Source organism: Apium graveolens, chromosome 10, assembly GCF_009905375.1.
Source record: "Apium graveolens cultivar Ventura chromosome 10, ASM990537v1, whole genome shotgun sequence".
Taxonomy (NCBI): Eukaryota; Viridiplantae; Streptophyta; class Magnoliopsida; order Apiales; family Apiaceae; genus Apium; species Apium graveolens.
In genome coordinates, this window is record NC_133656.1 from 168,173,231 (window position 1) to 168,196,711 (window position 23,481).

At 36.0% G+C, this 23,481-nt stretch overlaps 1 non-coding gene across 1 annotated transcript; it reads left to right on the plus strand.

Annotated features, from left to right (window-relative positions):
• Nucleotides 1–4,637: 4,637 nt before the first annotated feature.
• LOC141694670 (small nucleolar RNA R71) lies at nt 4,638–4,744 on the plus strand. The gene has a single exon (XR_012563957.1). It is a non-coding gene; the product is annotated as a small nucleolar RNA R71 (small nucleolar RNA).
• Nucleotides 4,745–23,481: the final 18,737 nt, after the last annotated feature.

Sequence of the window (23,481 nt, forward strand, 5' to 3'; positions counted from 1 at the left end):
AATGTATAGTTATCGCTCAATGCTAAGACAAATAACAAATTAGGGTTTTATTAAACTAAGAGATTATACTAAATAACATTAACTAAGAGAATTGAGGTTGAATTACTATATATGACAAACATGGGATTCTAACTTCATTACTACTTCATTCAATAGCCTTATTGTTCTTAACCTTAGCATGTGATGGTGATGACACTAATCAGATAACACAAAACTGTTAAACGCCAACTTTCGTTGCACGAGTACCATTCTACCAGACATCTACAAAAGAGATAGAAGCTGAATAGGCACCAATTATATTGATACCCTATATGTCTATAAAATTTGACAACATAACGGTTTAAGCATAAGTTATCCATAATGATTACATAGGGGAAGTAAAACGGTTAGAGTACCTACGAATCATGCATAACAAATACATGAACATATGCTAGCATGACAAGTTCTAAATCTCTATATTCACTTTTGCTTCAATGGAGATTAACATACTATCTTATATGTTAGCTACGCACATAAGACGAATAAGCACAACCAATACTAGGATATCAATCAATCACCACACACCAAGATATCAAAACAATTAACTATTAAAATCCATAAGTAAATCCGCTAGAACCCCATGATAATGATTAGCCCCTAATTGAACTCATCATCATCATGGGTTCCAATAAAAACATGATAATACACACAATATAAACTAATAAAAATACTTATTAAAACCAGAGTACGTCACAAGAGTAATAAGGTTCAAAGTAAAAAAAACTAGCATCCACTGATACAACGAATAAAAGAATCACAAGAAAACGTATACTTCCTCTTCTTCGTTGCGATGTGCTAAAACGGTCTTCTTCCTTCTCTCCTTGCTCCTTGCTTGATACCACACTTCTGTGAAACGTCTCTGAGAACTACTTATATAGAAGCCCACAAGAACCAGCCGTCTCAGAATTCCATCAGAATAAGGATTATAAAATTCAGTATTAAAATTTTCATCCCTGAGCGGCCGCCCCAGATTCCTGAGCGGGCGCCCAAGCTCCCAGGCGGCCGCCCCAGCATCCTGAGCGGGCGCCCAAGCACCTTCTGGAAAATTCTGAATTCTGCTCCTGATTTTGCTGCGTTCTGCCCCCAACTTTCCACAACCAATGCCACACACTTCCCTAGGCTTATTTCTGATGAATTCTTGCTACATACGCAAGTTATACCCTGAAATGCAAAAACATTAGAAAAACGCATCAAATACTCAAAATTCCTGATTTCAAGACATCAATTCAAGCCATTATAAGACGTTCTAAGTGGTATAAAATGCCACTTATCATACCCCAAACTTAAATCGATGCTTTTCCTCAAGCGTCACAGACTCAAAAACAAAACAAAAACATGCATGAATGCAATCTACATGAAATGCAGCTAAATAATAATGCAATCGATCCCCTCAGAATAACCATAACCAAATGAATAAGCCAATGCCTCTAAGAATGCAATGACTTTAAACAGAGCTCGAATAAATCCCACAAACCAACTCACAAACCAGAAACGTGCGTGTGTGGATTGCTTAACAGATATCTCTCGATACTAGATCAATAACCATAACTTATCTATCATCGAAACAATCAAAAGTTTATAAACAGAATAGACAATAAACGCATTATGACTCACAACACCTCCTTTCTACTAGAGTTATACAAGGATTCACACTATTATTGAACACATTATAACAAAGATGCTTATTTGACCGTGCAATGAATGAGGTCCCAAAAGACTTATGCAATAATACCCATGTAGCGAGCGTTAGGTTAGCGGATCCCAGACTATAAAAGCCTTAGGTCACTAGGCACAAAGTCCCCTAGAACTTAATAACTCGAGTATTAAAGAGCTCACTCTTGATCAATTATGCATAAACACATACTTTTTTTTTTCTCTTTTTTTCTTTTTTTCTCTTTTTTTTAATAATTTCTGAATGACTGCATTTCGCTCCATCTCATTCAACCCTAGACTACTCATAAAAATATGAGCCGACTACTAGCCATTTGACGCCTAGCCTTACAACAACTAACAATGAAATCCAAGTTTTTCTCCAGATAAAAAAAATCAGTGTTTTTACGTCATTACGAGAATATCATAAATTCTAAATATAACCAAGTGATTAAATCTCAACAACAAACAATTATGATCATGATCTAGATCAAAAGCAACCCTATAAGACTTTGTGAAAATATTTATTTCTGGAATGCAAATCAATTCATTAAGACTTAAACATCCCTCTATTCATCATCACCACACTCAAATCAACATCAACTTATTAAATATCATAGTTCATCTTAAGGGATCATGCTAAATATGCATGCAAATGCAACTATATGAAATCACATAAAAACAACAAATATGTCCCGTGTGAACAATCATGCAAAAATATGAATGAACTACAACTAAACATGCAATATGAATCTATATGGACACACACTACTAATCCTTACATTATCACCCCCAAACTTAAAATTTTCAATGTCCTCATTAAAGGTAATAATAAGGATTTCAGGCTTACCTAATTAGCAGGAGAGTCACCCTCTTCGGGTGGAGGATCAGGTGGCCAATCAACCTCGCCACCAGTGCCTCGGACAATAGTACCGAAAGCATGTGTCAAATCTTCAGGAAAACATCGGTGGATGACATGCATGGCCTCCATACGCCTAGTCAATCTTCTATACTGTGCATCACCAATACCAGTCCTATCAACTACCTGTTGCACATGAAAAGAACCCTCTGTAGGCAAGGGAATATCCGTCCAGCCACTCTCTATATCATCAAAAATATATCCCAAGCCCTTATCATATGGTGCACCTAAGAATGAATAACTCAAGTGATCTGGCTTTCGGATGAGCTCAAGTATGGGAGCTTCTTGAATAAATGGTTCAAAATGCTCCTGAAAAATTTTCAGCTCTGCTAACCCAAAAGAATCGAATGGCAAATCCAACTTCCTCTTCCACGGAGGTGCATTCAAAACATGCATTTGCTCTACTTTAAAGCACTCCTCTTTAGCTTTGGGTAACTTTATTTCCTTGAACACATTAAAAGTGACCTTTTGATCGTGAACCTTCATCGAAAGCTCTCCTTTTTGCACATCGATCATAGTTCGTCCTGTAGCTAAGAATGGTCTTCCCAAGATGATGGGAATCTTCTTATCCTCCTCAAAATCAAGAATTACAAAGTCAGCAAAAAAGAAGAGTTTATCCACCTTGACCAAGACATCCTCTACTATACCTCATGGATAAGCGATTGAACGGTCAGCTAGTTACAATGACATGTATGTTGGTTTCGGATCAGGCAGTCCAAGCTTCTTGAAGATAGATAAGGGCATCAGATTGATGCTAGCTCCTAAATCACATAAACACTTGTTAACGACAAGTTTCCGATGGTGCAAGGAATAGTGAAGCTTCCAGGATCTTTAAGCTTCGGAGGAAACTTCTGTTGCAGCACAGCACTGTATTCCTCCGTTAGAGCAATGGTCTCTAAGTCATCGAGCTTCACTTTCCGAGAGAGAATACCTTTCATAAACCTCGTATAGCTAAGCATCTGTTCAAGAGCTTTAGCGAAAGGTATGTTGATATGAAGTTTCTTGAACACCTCCAAAAACTTCTCAAACTGCTTATCCAGCTTTTTCTTCTGCAATCTCTTAGGAAAAGGAGGTGGAGGATAGATCTGTTTCTCCCCTGTATTACTCTCAGGAGGAGTGCATTCCACAGTAGTCTTCCTTGGTTCCACCTCGGCTTCCTTCTGCACTTCTTCTTCAGCCACAACTACATTTTCTAGAAACTTGAGATTTTTCACGCTCTTTGTCTTGGTGAATTTGGGGGCTTGCAACCTTTCCAGACCTTAAGGTGATGGCGTTCACCTATTCTTCAACTTCCCTCTTGCCAGGATTTGTTTTTGTATCACTAGGAAGCGTTCCTGGTGGTCGATTCAATAAGGTATTAGCAATTTGCCCTATTTGGTTCTCCAGAGTTTTGATAGAAATAGCCTGGCTTTGGCATATAAGAGCCTGGTTTTTGCATATAAGCCTCAACTCCTCCAATTCAGATTTTTCATACGAATGACCTGCATCATGAGTTTGAAGTTAGAGTTATTGTCTTGATGTGAGTTGTTGCTGAAAAACAGGAGCATTGAATTCCTTATTTATAAACTGCTGAAACGGCTGTTGCATCGCATTCTGATTGTTGCTCCAGCTAAAGTTAGGATGATAAGTGTCTGGAACTGGTTGCTGCGATCTCTGAAAGTTGCTCACAAATTGAGCTGATTCACTAGATATAGCGCATTGCTCCATCGCATGCGAACCTGTACACAGCTCACAAACACTAATTATATGATTAACATCATAGTTAGCCAGATAATCGATCTTCATAGATAACGCCTTTAGTTGAGCAGTGATAGCCGTAGCTGTATCCACTTCAATAACTCCTGCTACCTTGCCATGTGGTAATCTCTGGGTTGGATACTGATATTCATTAGCAGCCATCAGTTCAATTAGATCATAAGCTTCCTCATAGCTCTTCGCCCATAATGCTCCGCCTGCTACTGCATCGAGCATGGGTCTGGACTGTGCTCCCAACCCATTGTAAAAATAATTGATGATCATCCAATCAGGCATTCCATGATGAGGACACTTCCTAAGCATCTCCTTGTAGCGCTCCCAAGCTTCATATAAAGATTCTCCTGATTGTCGCGCAAATTGAGTAAGAGCATTCCTGATTGCAGCTGTCTTCGCCATAGCGAAGAATTTAGTAAGAAACTTCTGAGCAAGATCTTCACAAGTAATAATCGAACCAGCTGGTAGAGAGTGTAACCAGCTCTTAGCCTTGTCCCTCAGAGAGAATGGGAACAGTCTCAGCTTCACAGCATCTTCAAAAACACCGTTGAACTTGAAGGTGTCGCAGATCTCAATAAAGTCCCTAATGTGCATATTGGGATCTTCAGTTGGAGAACCCCCAAACTAGATTGAATTCTGCACCCATTGAATTATGCCAGGCTTGATCTCAAAGGTATTAGCTGTGATAGCTGGCCGGACAATGCTAGATTGAATGTCATTGATCTTGGGTTGAGAAAAATCCATCAAGGCTTTCGTTCGTGCTGCTGGATCTCCCATTGTAATGAGTACCTGAAACACAAAAAAATAAACCATAAAAGTAAAAGAATCCGAGTCAGTGAACTTTAACGACCACTGATGTCAAGCACATAAATTAAAAATTAACACCGAGTCCCCGGGAGCGGCACCAAAAACTTGTTAGGGCGAAAACACGCGCTAATTGAAAGAGATGTGTCCTAAGTCCAATCATGTATGATGATTTAGGAATAACTTTTATGTAATCTGTTTTGATATCATTGATATTAATAAAAGACTTGTTTTGGTTTTATTGTTGGCTTTATCTATTTAAGTGTTTAAATAAGATATACCATAGTTTAGAGTAAAGCTTTTTATGGATTATGATGAGATCATAATAATGAGACCTAAAAGATGATAACTCTAAACTTAAATATTTCCTGGTCGTAGGATTACTAACTGGGAATTAGTAATCCGCAAAGATCGGTACATACTATGCTTGCTTCATTATGAAGGATGTCTGTTCTCATAGACATTTGTGTGGTGACACTATAGCTAGTATGTAGGTGCTTATTATAGAATAAGTTCACTGAACATGACTCACACAGCTGAACAACTGATGGAGTTCACTCACGTGTCAGCAGTTGTTCACATAGTGATAGTTGTACAAGTATCCTTAGACTTGAGGTCATCATAGTCATCTTGTGTACACTGAACTATGCTTTGGTTTAGTTCTTAGTCTCCAGGGACAATTATAAGGGCTCTACTGGGTATAGGAATTTGTACACGAAGATAGTGTATGATCAATAAAGGATCTACCCCTTCCAGTGAAGGAAGAGAATGTTCAATGCTGGTCCACTTATGCTAGTTCAGGAATCTCTGGCCAAAGTGAATGAAATTAGAAAGGAGTTTCTAATTTACATTAAATAGAACTAAGCATAGTGAATGGGAAAGCAAATGATTAAATAAGATAGGCTTGACACAAGTTTCATGCCTTGTATTTAATCATGACATTGCAGGGTAGAAGGAATTGATTGTTCGGTAACTACTAACTAAATAGGTTCTTGGTATTCTAAGCAGTGAATTCGTATTATCCGGATAGTCGCGATATGCTGAGAAGTATCCCTCACGATGTAGAATAGATATGATTAATTTATTAAATAATCATATTTAATGAATTAGAGAATTTATATAAATAATGATTAAATAGTTTTATTATTATTTATTTCTACTATCGGCTTAATATTGAACCTACAGGGTCACACCATAAAAGAGAATGATTTAATGGTGGAGGAATTAATTAATAATGGCTGGTAATTATTTATTTGTGAAATGAATAATTAATTAGCAGATTTAATAATTGATTAAAAGAGATTTAATTAATTCTTAATATTATTAATTAAGAATTTAATTTTGAAAATGAAATCAAGTGAGAGAATTATTTTTCTAAAGTGTTTAGAAAAGGGATTAATGATTAAAAGGTGTTTTAATTATTAGTTAATTGGTTAATAATAATAATTAAATAAAGGGTTAATAATAATAATATTTTATGGAAAATTTTCAGCTAAAAATTTTGCCTGTAAATATACTATTATAAATCCTATTTGCCTCAACCCAAATAATTAACCCTAATTCTAAAGTAGAACAAGAGGGAGGCAACTAATTCTCTCAACCTCTTCCTCCTCCATCACATTGTACTCTTGGTGGATACCGGTGGAGTGCTTCACACTTGAGGAGCAGCTGCTAGGGATTTCTGTTCATCATTCTTGGATCGCTATTAAAGACCTCCATCTTTCCATTAACGCAAAGCTTCTTAATGTAAACATACTGAACTACGAATTAAATATTATTTTTCGCATGGATCCTGCGGAGGGTTTTGGTTTTTTTTAACATTTAAATTTATGTTTTCGTTGCGTTTATGTGCTAAAAACCCTTCAATGGCATCAGAGCTACTTGCGAAAAGTTTTTAATTCGTTTATGTGTTTAACTGTTTTCGATATATGAGCATGTACGTGATTCGCCATGATTTGATGTTGATATAATATGCTTATATATGTATGATTTTGAATATATGATATTCATGTGAGTTGTATAATCATAAGATGATTATGTAATCTGTATATATACTGATATATACATGATTTATGTTTGTTCTAATTATAAGAATCATATTAGATACGGATTCTGAATTGGCTGCTGCAGATTTGCTGAAATCTGGGTCTGGTGTCCGATTTATGCAAACGAATACCCTATTCCATAGGTAAACAAGCGTCTGAACAAAACTGATAGATAAAGCTATCAATGACTCATCTTTAAGGCGTTTGACGTCGTTTACTACCTGTAAACAGTGATTCTTGTTTTTCTGATTTGATTCTGATTTTTCTGATTTTTGTCATATTTTTTTATGATTAGATCATGGTTAATATGATATGTTAAGATCAGATTATGTGTTTTAACATGCTTTTATGTGTTGTATGAGCATGGTGGATGGTTATGTCCTTTCGACCTTAGTGTAATGATTTTGGTTTTGGTTTTAAATACGACTTGCATGTCGTCAATCTTTGTAATCATAAATCTCGAATGTAACTCGAGTTATTTTTGTAAGTTCATTAGATTAGTTTTACTTTCAATCATGTAATGTAATTGAAGACTCAAGAAGGCTATCGAATGGAGGTGATACAAAGAAGAAGACGAGGCATACAAGAAGTCTAAACAAAGAAGAAGACTTATGTAATAAGTAGTTGTATTTATTTCCATCACCATATTCGATTGACCTTGATCTTTATCATGAGCTTGATAAAGATCACATAGGATGGGGCCATAACCGAACACATTTACTTTATTGTACTTTACATTTACTTGTTTATTTAATTTTATATATGAGATATATGCCTATGTTTACCATGCGATGATAGATTTAGGTGAACTTAAATCAATATAAGGCGTGCTCTAGAAAATCTAGAATATGATTCGTTCTTGCCTTAACGATAATATTATGAATACAATCATGAGATTCTTGTGTTTATGAAACACGTAATTAAATATGAATTTTCAATATTGAGAGAAAGGATGATTCTGTCAAAAGCAGATTTCTATCTGTAAGAAAGGGGTATTAAGTGACGCCTCTTGACAATGCTCCCCCCGATCTGGGAATCATCTGATTATCGATTATTGATTTGGAATATTTAATTTAAAAGGAAGAATCTCTTTATAATATGATTACGATTGTAACATAATATAATCCCTCTAAAATTAAATAATATCAAGTAGTAATTGGCCAATAACACAACGGGCATGTGTCAGTCATAGCCTTCTAACATGGTAGAAAGTGGTTCTTATTTTTAAATCATTGTCGTTTCGTGCTACAGCCGAGGGCTTTGATTTCGAAATAAGAAATACTTGTCTATTACATAGAGATGTGTACATTGAATTAGAATCTAAAGGTCGTTACGTGCTACAGCTGTGGGCCGTTGGAGACTGATTCAATTGTACGAAATATTGGGTTAGACTTGACTTAGAATATTGAGTTTGTCATGCTACAGCCGTTACTCAATTATTCAAGAGGCTAAAGTTTTATTAGGGAATAACATAAGATGTAATTGACAAGAGTTGTCTGCCTATTGAACATCACATGACGTTTCGTGCTACAACCGAGGTTGTGTGATGGAATGTAGGATCCCTATTCCCACTAGCATTATGAATGCTTAATTTTCACTTAGGGATTGTATAAATTAGATAAACTAGTGGGAGCCACTTATGAATAAAGACCCGATTCATATAGTGTCTTAAAATGAAATTAAATATTTGCTAAGTGTTGTTATGTGTTCATCATTTACAGATTTACTATATTCGTTATGTCTTCTGCACTATCACTCCGGAGTATACTAGATGCTCACAAGTTGACTGGTCCTAATTTTGCTGACTGGCTTCGAAACCTGAGAATTGTTCTCAGGGTTGAGAAGCTGGAATATGTGCTTGAATCACCTAAGCCTACTGAACCTGCTAGCGATGCTCATAATGATGAACATGTTGTGTATCGTAAGTGGATAGATGATGCAAATGTTGCTCAATGCATCATGCTAGCTTCCATAAACATTGAGCTACAGAAGCAACATGAGCATATGGATGCTCACACTATCCTTATGCATCTACAAGAGTTGTATGATGTGCAGGGAAGACAGTTCGATATGAGATATCGAATTAACTGTTCGGTTGTAGGATGTCTGAGGGATCATCTATTGTTAGGTCTCAATATGTTTGTAGAATGGGGGTTGAATACAAACTATACCGTTTTAATCGAATAAAATGCGGAATAAAAAAGTGAAACAAAATTCAAGTTAAATAAAACTATTATTAAACTTGAAAGGTGTTACAACAACGGTATCATTTACAAGGGATTAATCTCAAATAAATTATTCCAAATCTAGAATAAATTCGACATGAACTTTTTCTATTTTTGAAATAAAAAGGATTAAATGCTAAAAGCAATTTGAGATTAAGTTCTAGGGATTTTAATCTGCTAGATAGTTACACAAGAACAAGAAAAGGATTTCTAGTGGTTTAGATTTAACAATAAATACTAGAAATTAATGTCCTGAGAAATTGCAATAAGTTCTCTACTGTTCTGTGTTCTTCAGTTTGTTATGATATTCAATGTTATTCTGTGTTCTTCAGTTTCTGTTCTTTTATATTAAATGAACCCTTGATTTAATTGGCAAGACAATCCTTTTAGCTCAGCAAGACAATCCTTTTAGCTGGTAGAACTTTCGGTAGGACTATTGATTGAACTGGTAGAACTTTCGGTAGGACTATTGATTGAACTGGCAAGACTATCGGAAAAACAATCTAAAAAGACTTGGAAAGACTTTCGGTATGATAATCCAATTGTCATACCAGTTCAAATATTTGTCTTGCTGATTTAATTTTAAATATTAATTCAAAATCATTTATGAAAAATGCATAATAATAATTCAGAATTAATGAACCAATTAATTCAATTAATCAATAAATTAATCTTTGCAGATATAATTTATTTTCTTAATTAAATTATATGACTTAATTAATTAATCGAGAATTAATACTAATCTTGAACATCAACCACTCTTCTGACAATCTTTTGAAAATCACTGAAACTTATGAATCCATTTCACCACTTCAATGTTGACACTCGATGTACTGTCTGGTTCATGAATGACTAACATCTGTGATGTTTCTTCATGTCTTGATTTTCTTCAGATTAAATCCCTGTAATTAATTTATACCCTGACGAGATCTCTGTCACTTGATTAAATCCACAATCTTGATTTATATCATTGAGGCTTGATCAATTTCTTGAGCTTCTTCCAGTGAATTAAGTCCTCAAGTCTGTAGATGAACAATGTTACTTAATCCTTTGACATATGTTACTTTGAGAGATCTCTCTGACGATAGAACCACTATTTACTTGTTACATCCTTATTTGAGTTGAGTTAAATCCTCGAATAAACAAATAGGCTATGACATATGCCTTTCAATCTCCCCCTATTTATTTGTTAGACAATAACAACAAATACCTAGAGGATAACTCAACTAAAAAATAAGAAAAAGATATAAATAGAAATGCAAAGTAAATAGCAGAAAAGTTCTGGATTATATTTAACATTTTCCAGATTCCAAAAGAAATTTACAAGTGATTACAAGATAGATGTTCCTCTAAACGGAACATATGACTACATTTGTCTATCTTGATTCATAAAGCTCTAAGCATATTACATTAAGTTTTGAGCTAATTGAATTCAGTTGTCTTCCCTTCCGAATTCACCTTCTTCCAAATCTTGAAGCAACTCCTTGTCAAAGACACGATCCTTTTCTGAAGTGAAGCTGGCTGGTCTGACTGGTTGAACTCCAACTGACTTTAGCTTATTCTTGAACTGATTGTACCTTTTAATATTCTTTTCACAATAAGCTTGAATCAGATTAGCAGCTTTAGTTTTCAACTCAGATGAGTATCCAGCAGTTCTTAAGTGATGTTCCATCCAGACAAGATGCTTAGCAGAGTAGTCTTTAAGAGATTGTGAATCGAGCTGGCAGATTTGAAGACAGTCCGACTTAAAGAATCTTACTTGAAAAGGCAAGTTGACCACTTGAGAACTAGCCCTATTAGCAAACTCTTTTAGCCTTTCATGAAGGACTTCATTCAATTCTGAGCTTCTTTTGACTTTGTTGAGAAGAACCCAAATCTCTGATAAAGAACGATTCTCAAACAGATAAAGTGATACCTTGAAAGATCCTTCACTCTGACAATATACAAATATGCTCATTTCATTTAGAGATCTGTCAAAGGCAGCTGTGATCCTTGAGACTTCAGTCTTGATAGCATTCATGTACACGTCATTGTTTGGATTAGAGATTTCCAGCTTGTCAAGAAGGTGTAGAAACTGCCTATCATTATTTGTGCTCAGCTGAGGCATATCAAGTACTCTCCTAGCTTCATCCCATTTTTCACCAATCTTCAGTTCGACATCTCTTCTCCTTTCTTTAGCTTTAATGTCATGAAGACGTTGCTTTTCAAGAGTTTTTGTTCGTTGAATGTCTTTCCTCGTGTCAATGATCTGGGATATCTTTTTGAGTTCAGCTTCTTTTCTCTTCAACTCTGACTGTTGCTGCTGAAACTCTTTCTCAAAAAACAGGATCCACTTAAGCTTCCTCCTCCCATTCTTCAAAATCACTTTCCTCCTCAGCTTCAAAGAAACCATCTTTATCTTCCAAGACTGGTTCAGTGGGAATGTCAAAAATATCAAAGTCATCCTGTTCTCCATTATAGTAGACATCATCAGCCTTCCTTGTATCTCCAGCAGAAGAATCTTTTTCTTTTCCCTTTCCACTTCTCCCTTGCTTCTCCCCCTTAGTTGAGGAATCCTCTACAGATTTTCCTTTAGACCCTCCCTGACCTCCATTACCTCCAGAGCCTGAGCCTCCACTAGACGACCCTTCAAAGAAAGTCCTTTGTTCTTCATTAGGGCAGTGAGAATTTTTGATCATGAAATACAAGTGCTTCATCCCTTCATTGAGATGTTTCATGCCCGTCTCTATCTTTAGAAATCTGGAGGAGTCCAGTGAATGATTCATTTCAACCAGGTCTTCAAGAGAAGTCATTCTTGTATGGAGAGAGCAGAAGTTTGAAATGTCTTCAGCTGATAAAGTTGGAGATGCCTGGATTGAGTTAAGCTTTGGTACAACAGTGGACTTCAAAGCTGAGATATCATTTCTAATGAATGCCAGCTGATTGTTGACAGAGGTGGAAGAAGAAGACCGTTCAACCACTTTTGCTTTGAATGTTTGAGCCTCAGCCTGACTTTTTGCAAGTTGTTTTTTCAGAGCAGCAATTTGAGCTAACAGATGTTCAGTGTTTGTGTCTGTGTGTACGCTCACCTGAATATCTCTCGTATTTGGTTCACTCAACTCACGTGCTTGTGTATCTCTCAATATAATTGCTCGTGAGGAGCCATCCTGTTGCTGATCTTCTGTACCTGTAATTGAAATCACCCTAGCCTCTTCAAGAGAGGTCAGTGGTGGTGCAATGGGAATTCGCGAGTCCCGATCCTCAGTCAAACCTATCTTTTCATGTGAAATAGATGTCTGAATTGCTTCAGGGATAGATTGACCGAGTTGCCCTCCACTTTCTCCAGATAAATCTGCGAGTGGAGAATCCTGTGATGGAGCCAGAGGTGTTTGATCTGGGAGGGGAGAAAATGACTCTATTAAAGGTGGCTGAGAGTCAGATTTTCCCTCAGAAGCATGTGACTGCTCTTCTGCCGTAACTATGACAGACACTGTAACCGACTCAATGTGCACTCCTCGCTCTGTGTCCCGAGTATCATCTATTGGTCTATATGCTTCCATTATGAGTAATGGAAGTGTGCTTGACTCAGTACAAGATGCCATGGCCCTATGGCGAATTTTAATAGATTCATCCTGTTGAGAGAATGTCTCTAGTAACTGTTCACTGGCCATATCAAAGTCCATGTCCTGTTGGGAGGACAAGGATGGGCTTTCAGATGCCTCAGTAAATGTTCTTCTTTTCTTGGGAGGAGGCAGAGCTGAGGGTTCATTTACATCCAACAACATACTACTTCCTACTAATCTTCTCGGTAACATTTTCGACAGTGGGGGAGAGTTTGAGATAGGTTGTGACTCTGTGTTTGGCTCTATGACCTGGGATTGAAGCTGCGGTTCTACAACTTCATGGTTAGCCCTATCAACCACTGCGGGTCTTTCAACAGAAGTAGGAATAGTTTGAGAGTGAGGAATTATTACCTGCAGTGGAAGAGCATCAGATGTTTGTGCCTGGGTGGCTTGAACCACTGGAGGTTGAGCTTGCTGTTCATGACCGGGAAGATTGAAAATTGGTAAAGGAATGAAAGTGGCCATAAAAGCAGATACAAGTACTGGAACTTACATGAATTTGAAGGTTGTGTCTTGGCGTGTGTAAATCTTTTTACTTACGGGAGGGGGTTCAGTTACTGATGAGTTAGCAAAAAGAGCTTTATGCTCAGGTGTAAGAAGATGTTCTACAATAAGCATAAGAAAACGAGCGTAGTAGCACGAAACCCTACGATTCGTAGAATTATCACGTAAAGCTGTAGTGAGACGTCTCAGAAAAATGGGTAAAAGTAGTTTGCCAAAATTGATCCTTTGATTGAAAACAACCGCAAGACCAATATACTGCAGAGTGGAAGTGATGTTGTGAAAGTTGGATTTAGTGCAGTTGGAAAACACTTTGGAAAGTGTATCGAAGAAAATATCCCATTCAGAAACCAAATTGGATTTAGACAACTTGGTTAAATTAATCACCCCCTGATAGTGAATGGCATGAAAAAAGTTTGAAATATCATTTTCAGAGGGTAAATTACAGAAATTGTCCATTGGAAAATTTAACGCTCGATTGATGACTGTTTCATCAACTACATACTGTGTGTTTGCCACGGTGAATGAAAAAGATTTAGAATCATCGGCCACAGTAGAGGTTGTGCAAATCAGTCTAAGCAGATCGACATTTAATAGCACATTTGATTTAATAGGAGAGCTAACAATCGAATGGTCATTTAAAAATCTAATCCACGGCTTAAATTTTTCCAGATCACATTTTTCTGGATTAAAATAACCAACATGATTATGCGAGACAATTTGGAAATTGAGAGCCATTAAAAATATAATAAAACACACACTTTCAGAATTTTACGAATAATATTAAGAAAATTCGAATTAAAAAAAATTAATAATTTGAATTAAATAAATTATATTCGAAAAATTTAGAAAGTAATGTATCTCCTTAATGTTCTTAACTCACAATATTAGATCTGAAAAATGCACAAGACACAAAATTAAATAAAAATACCCAAAAACAAACAAAAACTGATTTTGAAGAGGGAAAAAAATGAAGTGAAAATAAAATAATAAAAAAAATGGGCAGCACTTCCTCACTGTATGTATACACACGAATATGTATATATATATAACAGTTAAGTGCGTTGAGTAAAAACTCGAGCAAGAAGACAACAATGGCGATTTGATCGAAGAGAGAGAGAGAAACAAAGCTGTTGAATCGATTTAGAACTGAATACAATCATAAAACAAAAAAATAATTAATAGGAAGACTGGTATGACAATAGAGGATAGTCATACCGATTGTCATACCAGGAAAACGGTTGGAATTTAAAAAAAAGAAAAATATAACTGGTATGACAATCTGATAGTCATACCGATTGTCATACTAGTATAAAATACATGAATTAAACTAAATAAACTAGAAAGATAATCGATAGTCATACCGATTGTCATTCTAGTACAAAATAAAAAGAAATATCTGATATAAATTTTATTACTGGCAAGACTATTGATAGTCATACTGATTATCATGCAAGTATAAAATTAAACTGAAAATAAAATTAAACACATATACACTGAAATGACTTTCAGCAAGACAATTCCAATTGTCTTGCCGATTGTCATTGCAATAATAAAACAATTATAAACAGAATTTACACTTACAGTTGCAGAATATATTTACAAAATTAAAATACTCAGAAATAATTATATTTTATTCCAAAAACAGATTTCTGTTGAATTTTAGCCAATAAAATTCATAGAAAAATATTTTTAGAGAAAATAAATTATTCTGAGATATTAAAATTAACAAGTAGAATAAATAAATAAGATAAGATAATAAAACTTACATAGAAATAAGCAAGAAAAAATGATAAATATAATAAAATAAATTTGCAAATGAATTTTTCATTCATGAAAAATTCATTTGTAAATTCATTCAAGAACAGATCTCAGATATTAACTAGTTTAATCACTAAAGCTATTCAACATACCCAATTTACCAACTAATATGGTAAATGTGGATTCATCAAGTGGTTTAGTGAAAATATCTGCTATTTGTTCTTCTGTTGGAACAAAAAATAGTTCAACAGTACCATTCATGACGTGCTCTCTAATAAAATGATACCTGATGTCAATGTGCTTGGTCCTTGTATGCTGCACAGGGTTGTTGGTGATGGCTATTGCACTTGTATTGTCACATAGAATAGGTATTTTGTTCAATACAGAGCCATAGTCCCATAGCTGATTCCTAATCCACAAGACCTGAGCACAGCAGCTTCCCGCATCAATATATTCAGCCTCGACCGTTGAATTGGAAACTGTTTGCTGTTTCTTGCTGTACCATGAGACTAGTCTGCTACCTAGGAATTGACAACTCCCTGAGGTGCTTTTCATATCAACAACACTCCCTGCGTAATCTGAATCTGTATATCCAACAAGGTTAAAACCAAATTCTTTAGGGTACCAAATACCTAGATTTGGTGTTCCCTTAAGATATCTCAAGATTCGTTTAACAGCAACGAGATGAATATCTCTAGGATCCGCTTGGAACCTTGCACATAAGCATGTAGCATACATAATATCTGGTCTACTTGCAGTAAGATAGAGTAACGAGCCAATCATACCTCTGTAGCTTGTGACATCTACCTTAATGGAGTTTTCACATGGTCCAAGCTTGACAGCTGTAGTTGATGGAGTCCTCGCTAATGCAGAATCCTCTAGATTATACTTTTTGAGGAGTTCCTTGAGATACTTGGATTGACAAATAAAAGTTTCATCTAACCTTTGATTTACTTGTAATCCAAGAAAGAACTTCAGCTCTCCCATCATGCTCATTTCAAATTTGTTGTGCATTAACTTAGCAAATCTCTTACAGAGATTATCATTAGTAGACCCAAATATTATATCATCCACATAGACTTGGACTAATATAGTAGCATTCTTATGCTTTTTAGAAAAGAGAGTTTTGTCTATGACACCTCTAATAAATCTATTTTCAATAAGAAATTCAGAGAGAGTGTCATACCATTTTCTCGGAGACTGTTTGAGACCATAAATAGCCTTGAAAAGAAAGTAGAAAAAATCCAAATGATCTGGATCTTCAAAACCTGGAGGTTGCTCTATATACACCTCTTCATCCAGATTTCCATTCAGAAAGGCACTCTTGACATCCATTTGATAAACTTTAAAGTTTGAGAATGCTGTGAATGCCCGAAATATCCTGATGGCGTCTAGTCTAGCCACTGGAGCATAGGTTTCATCATAATCAATGCCTTCAGCTTGAGAATACCCTTTAGCTACCAGTCTTGCTTTGTTTCTTGTAACCACACCATCTTCATCTATTTTATTCCTGAATACCCACCGAGTACCAACAGCTTTCTTGTGTGTAGGTCTAGGTACCAGTTTCCAGACTTGTTGATGTTCAAACTGATTGAGTTCATCTTGCATAGCAATCACCCAATCTGGATCAGTCAGTGCTTCTTCAATCTTCTTAGGTTCCATCTCAGAAAGAAATCCAGAGAACAGACATTCATTTTGAGTAGCACGTCTAGTTCGGACTCCAACATCTAGATCACCAATAATCAACTCAAAAGGATGAGCTTTATTCCAGACAGTCTGTCTTGGAAGATTTGATCTTGATGATTTTCCTTGAAATTCATTGGGATGTTGTGTCCTACTAGTTGATCCTTCAGCATCTCCCCCTGAGTTGTTGGCAGGTTGACTTGATGATTCTTCGTCAGTAGCAGTGGTATCTCCATTGTTGCCAATGTTTCCATCACCATTACCTTGAGTATCAACATGATTAACAGGTTCTTCACCAGCAACAACCTCAGGTTCTTGATCATGTTCTGATTCTGAATCTGACATATCATTAAACTTCAGTTTCTCAGAAGGATCTTCAGTTTGGATACTAGGGAGTTTAGTGTCATCAAATGTAACATTGACACTTTCAGTTACTTTGTGTTGATCAATGATATACACCCTGTATGATCTTCTTCCGTATTCAACAAAAATACCCTCATTTGCCTTTTCCTCGAATTTACCACGACGATCATCTCCATCCTTGAGCACGAAGCATCTGGCACCAAATACATGAAAGTATTTGATAGAAGGTTTCTGTTCATTCATTATCTCATAAGGAGTCTTCATGAAGTCTTTGTTGATTAGAGTTCGATTCTGAGTATAACATGCAGTATTGACAGCTTCAGCCTAAAAGTACATTGGAAGACCTGATTCACTTAACATAGTTCTTGCAGCTTCAATCAATGTACGATTCTTCCTTTCTACCACTCCATTTTGCTGAGGGGTTCTAGGAGCTGAAAATTGTCTGGTAATCCCTTTATCTGTACAGAATCCATTGAGAAGTGAATTCTTGAATTCTGTCCCATTATCTGACCTTATTGCTCTAACAGGGACATTAGAATCTAACTCGATCAACTTGATATGATAAATCACAACTTTTGGTGTTTCATCCTTAGAGAGAAGGAATAAAACCCACGTATACTTGGAATAGTCATCAACTATCACAAGACAGTAACACTTCTTTGACATCGAAAGAACATTAACTGGTCCAAATAAATCCATGTACAATAATTGCAGGACACCAGTTATGGAGGATGTGTCAGTGCCTCTGTGACTTGCTTTCTTTGACTTTCCTTTCTGGCAAGCCTCACACAGTTCTTCTGGGGAGAATTCCAGTTGAGGCAGACCTCTGACCAATTCTCTTTTGATAAGAGAATTCATTGTTTTGAAATTGAGATGAGAAAGTCTCTTGTGCCATAGCCAACTCTCATCTGACGATGCCTTTGCATAGAAACAACTGACTTCAGGATTGCTTCCAGAGTTCATGTCAGCTACGAACAGATTTCCTTTCCGGATTCCCATCAAGGAGGGTTTTTCACTTTTCTTGTGCAGAATCTGACACTTCAGCTTGTCGAATAAAACATTGTAGCCGTTGTCACAGAACTGACTAATACTAAGCAGATTATGTTCAAGTCCTTGCACAACATACACATTTTCAATGATAACATTACCAGCTTGCAAACAGCCATATCCCTCAGTCAGACCTTTCCTGTTATCTCCAAAGGTAACCACAGGGCCAGCTTTCACAACCACATTTGATAGCAGGGCTCTATCTCCGGTCATATGTCTTGACGATCCGCTGTCAAGAATCCACATTACCGGTTGCACCTGTTTAATGCCCTGCAATACAAATGGATTAGACCTTCTTCCGAACCCAAGCTTGGTTGGGTCCGGCATACTTGTAAAATTGGCCTTTATCAGGCAAAACAACATTCTTAACTTTAATGTTCTCAACTTTCTCAATGACTGGAAATTTGACCTTGTAAACAGCCTTGACAAATTTCTATTTAGGCTTAGGCACAAATTCTCCTTTCTAGCTTTAGGAGGACTAGCAGTCTTAGACCTATCATGCTTCCTATTATTCACATGCTGACGAGGAGTAGTCTTATCATTAGAAATATGCTTACCATTAAAATAAGCATACATCAAATTAAAAGCACAAGACATACAATCAGGAACACCACATGCTTTATGAGAGGGATTAACAATAGGCAACTTATGCATGATAGACATGGCATTTTTGTTATCCAACTCATGTGTGTCTGAGTTAGTCTCATTTGCTTTCACAACTTTGACTGGAACCTTTGACACACTTGACTTGGAAACAACTTTCTCATTAGCAAGATCTTCAACACGGATTTCTTCTTGAATAATAAATAAGGTCTCATCAAATGGTTCAGCAATTGATTCTTTTTAGAGGGGTTCATCAACACCCTTAAGCACATGTGGTACTTCCCTACCTTTAGCACAGACATGAGGAGGGGAGTTTATGCCTAATTTTCCAATAGAAACATTGTAATCAAAACCTATTCCAGATGTTTGATTAACAGCTTGCTTATTGTAAAACTCTTTAGACTTCGAACAAGAATTAAAGTAGGCTTTAACCTTAGTCTCAAGACCTGTGATCTTGTCTTTGAGAATAGTTTCAAGTTGTCTATAACAGTCAACTCTATTCTCTAGAAAAGATACTTTCTCTTTTAATTTGTCTTGATTAATGTGCACAAGTCTTAATTCATTGACCTCTTTCTCAAGTTCTTTGATTTGTTGAGTTAACATTTCATTATCACGACGAGCACAATCTAAGGAGCCTCCTAGATGATAAACTAATTCAGCATCAGTAAATTTTACCTCTTTTCTTGATGATGAGGTGTTTGCATCACTAACCATAAGAGCAAGATTCCCAACTTCTTCATCTTCACTGTCAGTATCATCCCAGCTTCTTCCCTTTGCCAGGTAAGCGCTTTCAGATTTACTCTTCTGATAAGAATCATAAGAGTTCTTCCTAACTTATTTTGGCTTCCTGCAGTATGTGGCAAAATATCCCAACTCATTGCAGTTAAAGCATCGAATGGTGCTTCGATCAACCATCCCTGTTTTGTACCCACCACTACTGGTGTTAGAGGATGAAGATCCACCTTTTCTGGAATCTGTTGTAGTTGGACTTGTACTTGAACTTGGGATTCCTCTTGAATTTGACATTGGAGAATCTCTTGACAATCAGGGCCATTGACTCATCTTCCAATTGCTCCAGTTCTTCCAAGGAGTAAAAATCATCTTCTGATTGATTTGTAGTAGGAGGATCAAATTCTGCTACTATCACATTTTCTTCAGCCTTGGAAGACTGTACCATTCTCTCTAACTGTTGAGATTGTTGTTGTTGTTGTGGTTGTTGTTGTTCTTCAGCTACTAGAGCAGTAGACGTGCTGACCACTCTTCCTTTCCCGTAGACTTCCTTCTGCTGAATCTGCTCCAACTCATAGGTTTTTAACACACCATAGAGCCTTTCCAAAGAAATCTCACTCAGATCTCTTGCTTCTCTTATGGCAGTGATTCTATGTTCGAGATGAGTTGGCAGTGTTAAAAGGAATTTTTTGTTGACCTCCCTGATTGAATAATATTTACCATTTATGTTCAGGTTGTTGATCAATGCATTGTACCTCTCAAACACTTCAGTGATTCCTTCTCCTGGATTGGATTTAAAATGTTCATACTCAGAGGTTAGGATCTCTAATTTGTTCTCCCTAACTTCCTCTGTGCCTTCATTAATCACCTCAATAGTTTCCCAGATGTGTTTGGAATCTTTACAGTTCATCACATGTCTATTCATCAAGGGATCAAGGGAATCAACTAAAATTAATTGAAGGCTAGCATCCAAGGAGGCTTCTTCTTTTTCAGCAGGAGAAAAATCCTCAGGATTCTTTACATAGGTTCTAGCTTTGGTAATCACAACATCATTTTCTATTAGGTTCTAGCTTTGGTAATCACAACATCATTTTCTATTACCTCTGGTTCAATAACCATCGGAATTTTTGGACCATTCTTTAACACTTCCAGATATTTGGGATTTGCAACTTGTAAAAACAATAGCATCTTCTTCTTCCACATAATATAATTTTCTTTATCGAATAGTGGAATTTTAATGGTTCCAACTTTTTGTGTAGTCATTATGAATTTTTGAGTAAATAAAAATTGAAGGAGTGGAAGAATCACAAAAGTCTAGGATCTTGATTTGTTCGTTAATCAGAAGGCTCTAATACCAATTGTTAGGTCTCAATATGTTTGTAGAAGGGGGGTTGAATACAAACTATACTGTTTTAATCGAATAAAATGCGGAATAAAAAAGTGAAACAAAATTCAAGTTAAATAAAACTATTATTAAACTTGAAAGGTGTTACAACAACGGTATCGTTTACAAGGGATTAATCTCAAATAAATTATTCCAAATCTAGAATAAATTCGACAAGAACTTTTTCTATTTTTGAAATAAAAAGGATCAAATGCTAAAAGAAATTTGAGATTAAGTTCTAGGGATTTTGATCCGCTAGATAGTTACACAAGAACAAGAAAAGGATTTCTAGTGGTTTAGATTTAACAATAAATACTAGAAATTAATGTCCTGAGAAATTGCAATAAGTTCTCTGCTGTTCTGTGTTCTTCAGTTTGTTGTGATATTCAATGCTATTCTGTGTTCTTCAGTTTTTGTTCTTTTATATTAAATCAACCCTTGATTTAATTGGCAAGACAATCCTTTTAGCTCAGCAAGATAATCCTTTTAGCTGGTAGAACTTTCGGTAGGACTATTGATTGAACTGGTAGAACTTTCGGTAGGACTATTGATTGAACTGGCAAGACTATCAGCAAGACAATCTAAAAAGACTTGGAAAGACTTTCGGTCTGACAATCCAATTGTCATACCAGTTCAAATATTTGTCTTGCTGATTTAATTTTAAATATTAATTCAAAATCATTTATGAAAAATGCATAATATTAATTCAAAATTAATTAACCAATTAATTCAATTAATCAATAAATTAATCTTTGCAGATATAATTTATTTTCTTAATTAAATTATATGACTTAATTAATTAATAGAGAATTAATACTAATCTTGAACAGCAACCACTCTTCTGACAATCTTCTGAAAAACACTGAAACTTATGAATCCATTTCACCACTTCAATGTTGACACTCGATGTACTGTCTGGTTCATGAATGACTAACATCTATGATGTTTCTTCATGTCTTGATTTTCTTCAGATTAAATCCCTGTAATTAATTGATACCCTGACGAGATCTCTGTCACTTGATTAAATCCACAATCTTGATTTATATCACTGAGGCTTGATCAATTTCTTGAGCTTCTTCCAGTAAATTAAGTCCTCAAGTCTGTAGATGAACAATGTTACTTAATCCTTTGACATATGTTACTTTGAGAGATCTCTCTGACGATAGAACCACTATTTACTTGTTACATCCTTATTTGAGTTGAGTTAAATCCTCGAATAAACAAATAGGCTATGACATATGCCTTTCATCTGTGAATGACCATGTACTTAAGATGATCAATTTGATTGAACGTCTTGGACAACTTGGTTTTGCCATAGATGGGGAGCTGAGCCAAGACTTGGTCTTGTAATCACTTCCGAGTTCGTTCTCGTAGTTTGTTGTGAACTTTCACATGAATAAGCTGGATGTCAGCCTGCCTGAACTCCACAACATGTTGAAGACTGCGGAATCGAATTTTTCCCCTAAGAAGAGTTCTGTTCTTCTAATTGGTGAAGGTTCCAATCCTAAGAAAAGGAAGAAGAACCCTTCCAAGAAGAAGAAAGTAGGTGAGAAAAAGCCGGTTCCACCAAAAGCTGAAGACCCCAAGAGCAAAGCTGTTTGCTTTCACTGTAATAAGGTGGGGCACTGGAAGAAGAACTACAAGGTTTACCTTGCAGAATTGAAGAAGAAAAAGGGTAGTGAGACTACCGCTTTTGATTCAGGTATGTTCATGAAAGAAGTTAATATGTCACTAAGTCAAATTTCTACTTGGGTATTAGATACCGCCTGTGGATCTCATATTTGCAATTCGTTGTAGGGACTAAGGAGAAGTAGGACTCTTGAAGAAGAGGAGGTGATTCTACGGATAAGAAATGGAGCAAGAGTTGTTGTTGAAGCTGTAGGATCATTTCATTTACATATGCCTACGGGCAATAATATTGTTCTAAATAATTGTTATTTTGTTCCCTCGATTGTGAGGAATATTATTTCTATTCCACGTTAGACTTGGCTGGATTTTCGTTTGTTATTCAGAATAATAAATGTTCAATTCTTAGAGATAACGTTCTTTATGGCAGTAGTATTTTAAATAATGGTCTGTATTGAAGGGTTTTTAGAACATAAACGCAGCGAAAACGTAAATTTAAATCTTAAAAAAAAATCGAAACCCTCCGCAGGATCCATGCGAAAAATAATATTTAATTCGTAGTTCAGTATGTTTACCTTAAGAAGCTTTACGTTAATGGAAAGATGGAGGTCTTTAATGGCGATCCAAAAATGATGAACGGAGATCCTTAGCAGCTGCTCCTCAAGTGTGAAACACTCCACCGGTATCCACCAAGAAAACGATGTAATGAAGGAGGAGGAGATGGAGAGAATTAGGGTTTTGTAAATCTTTT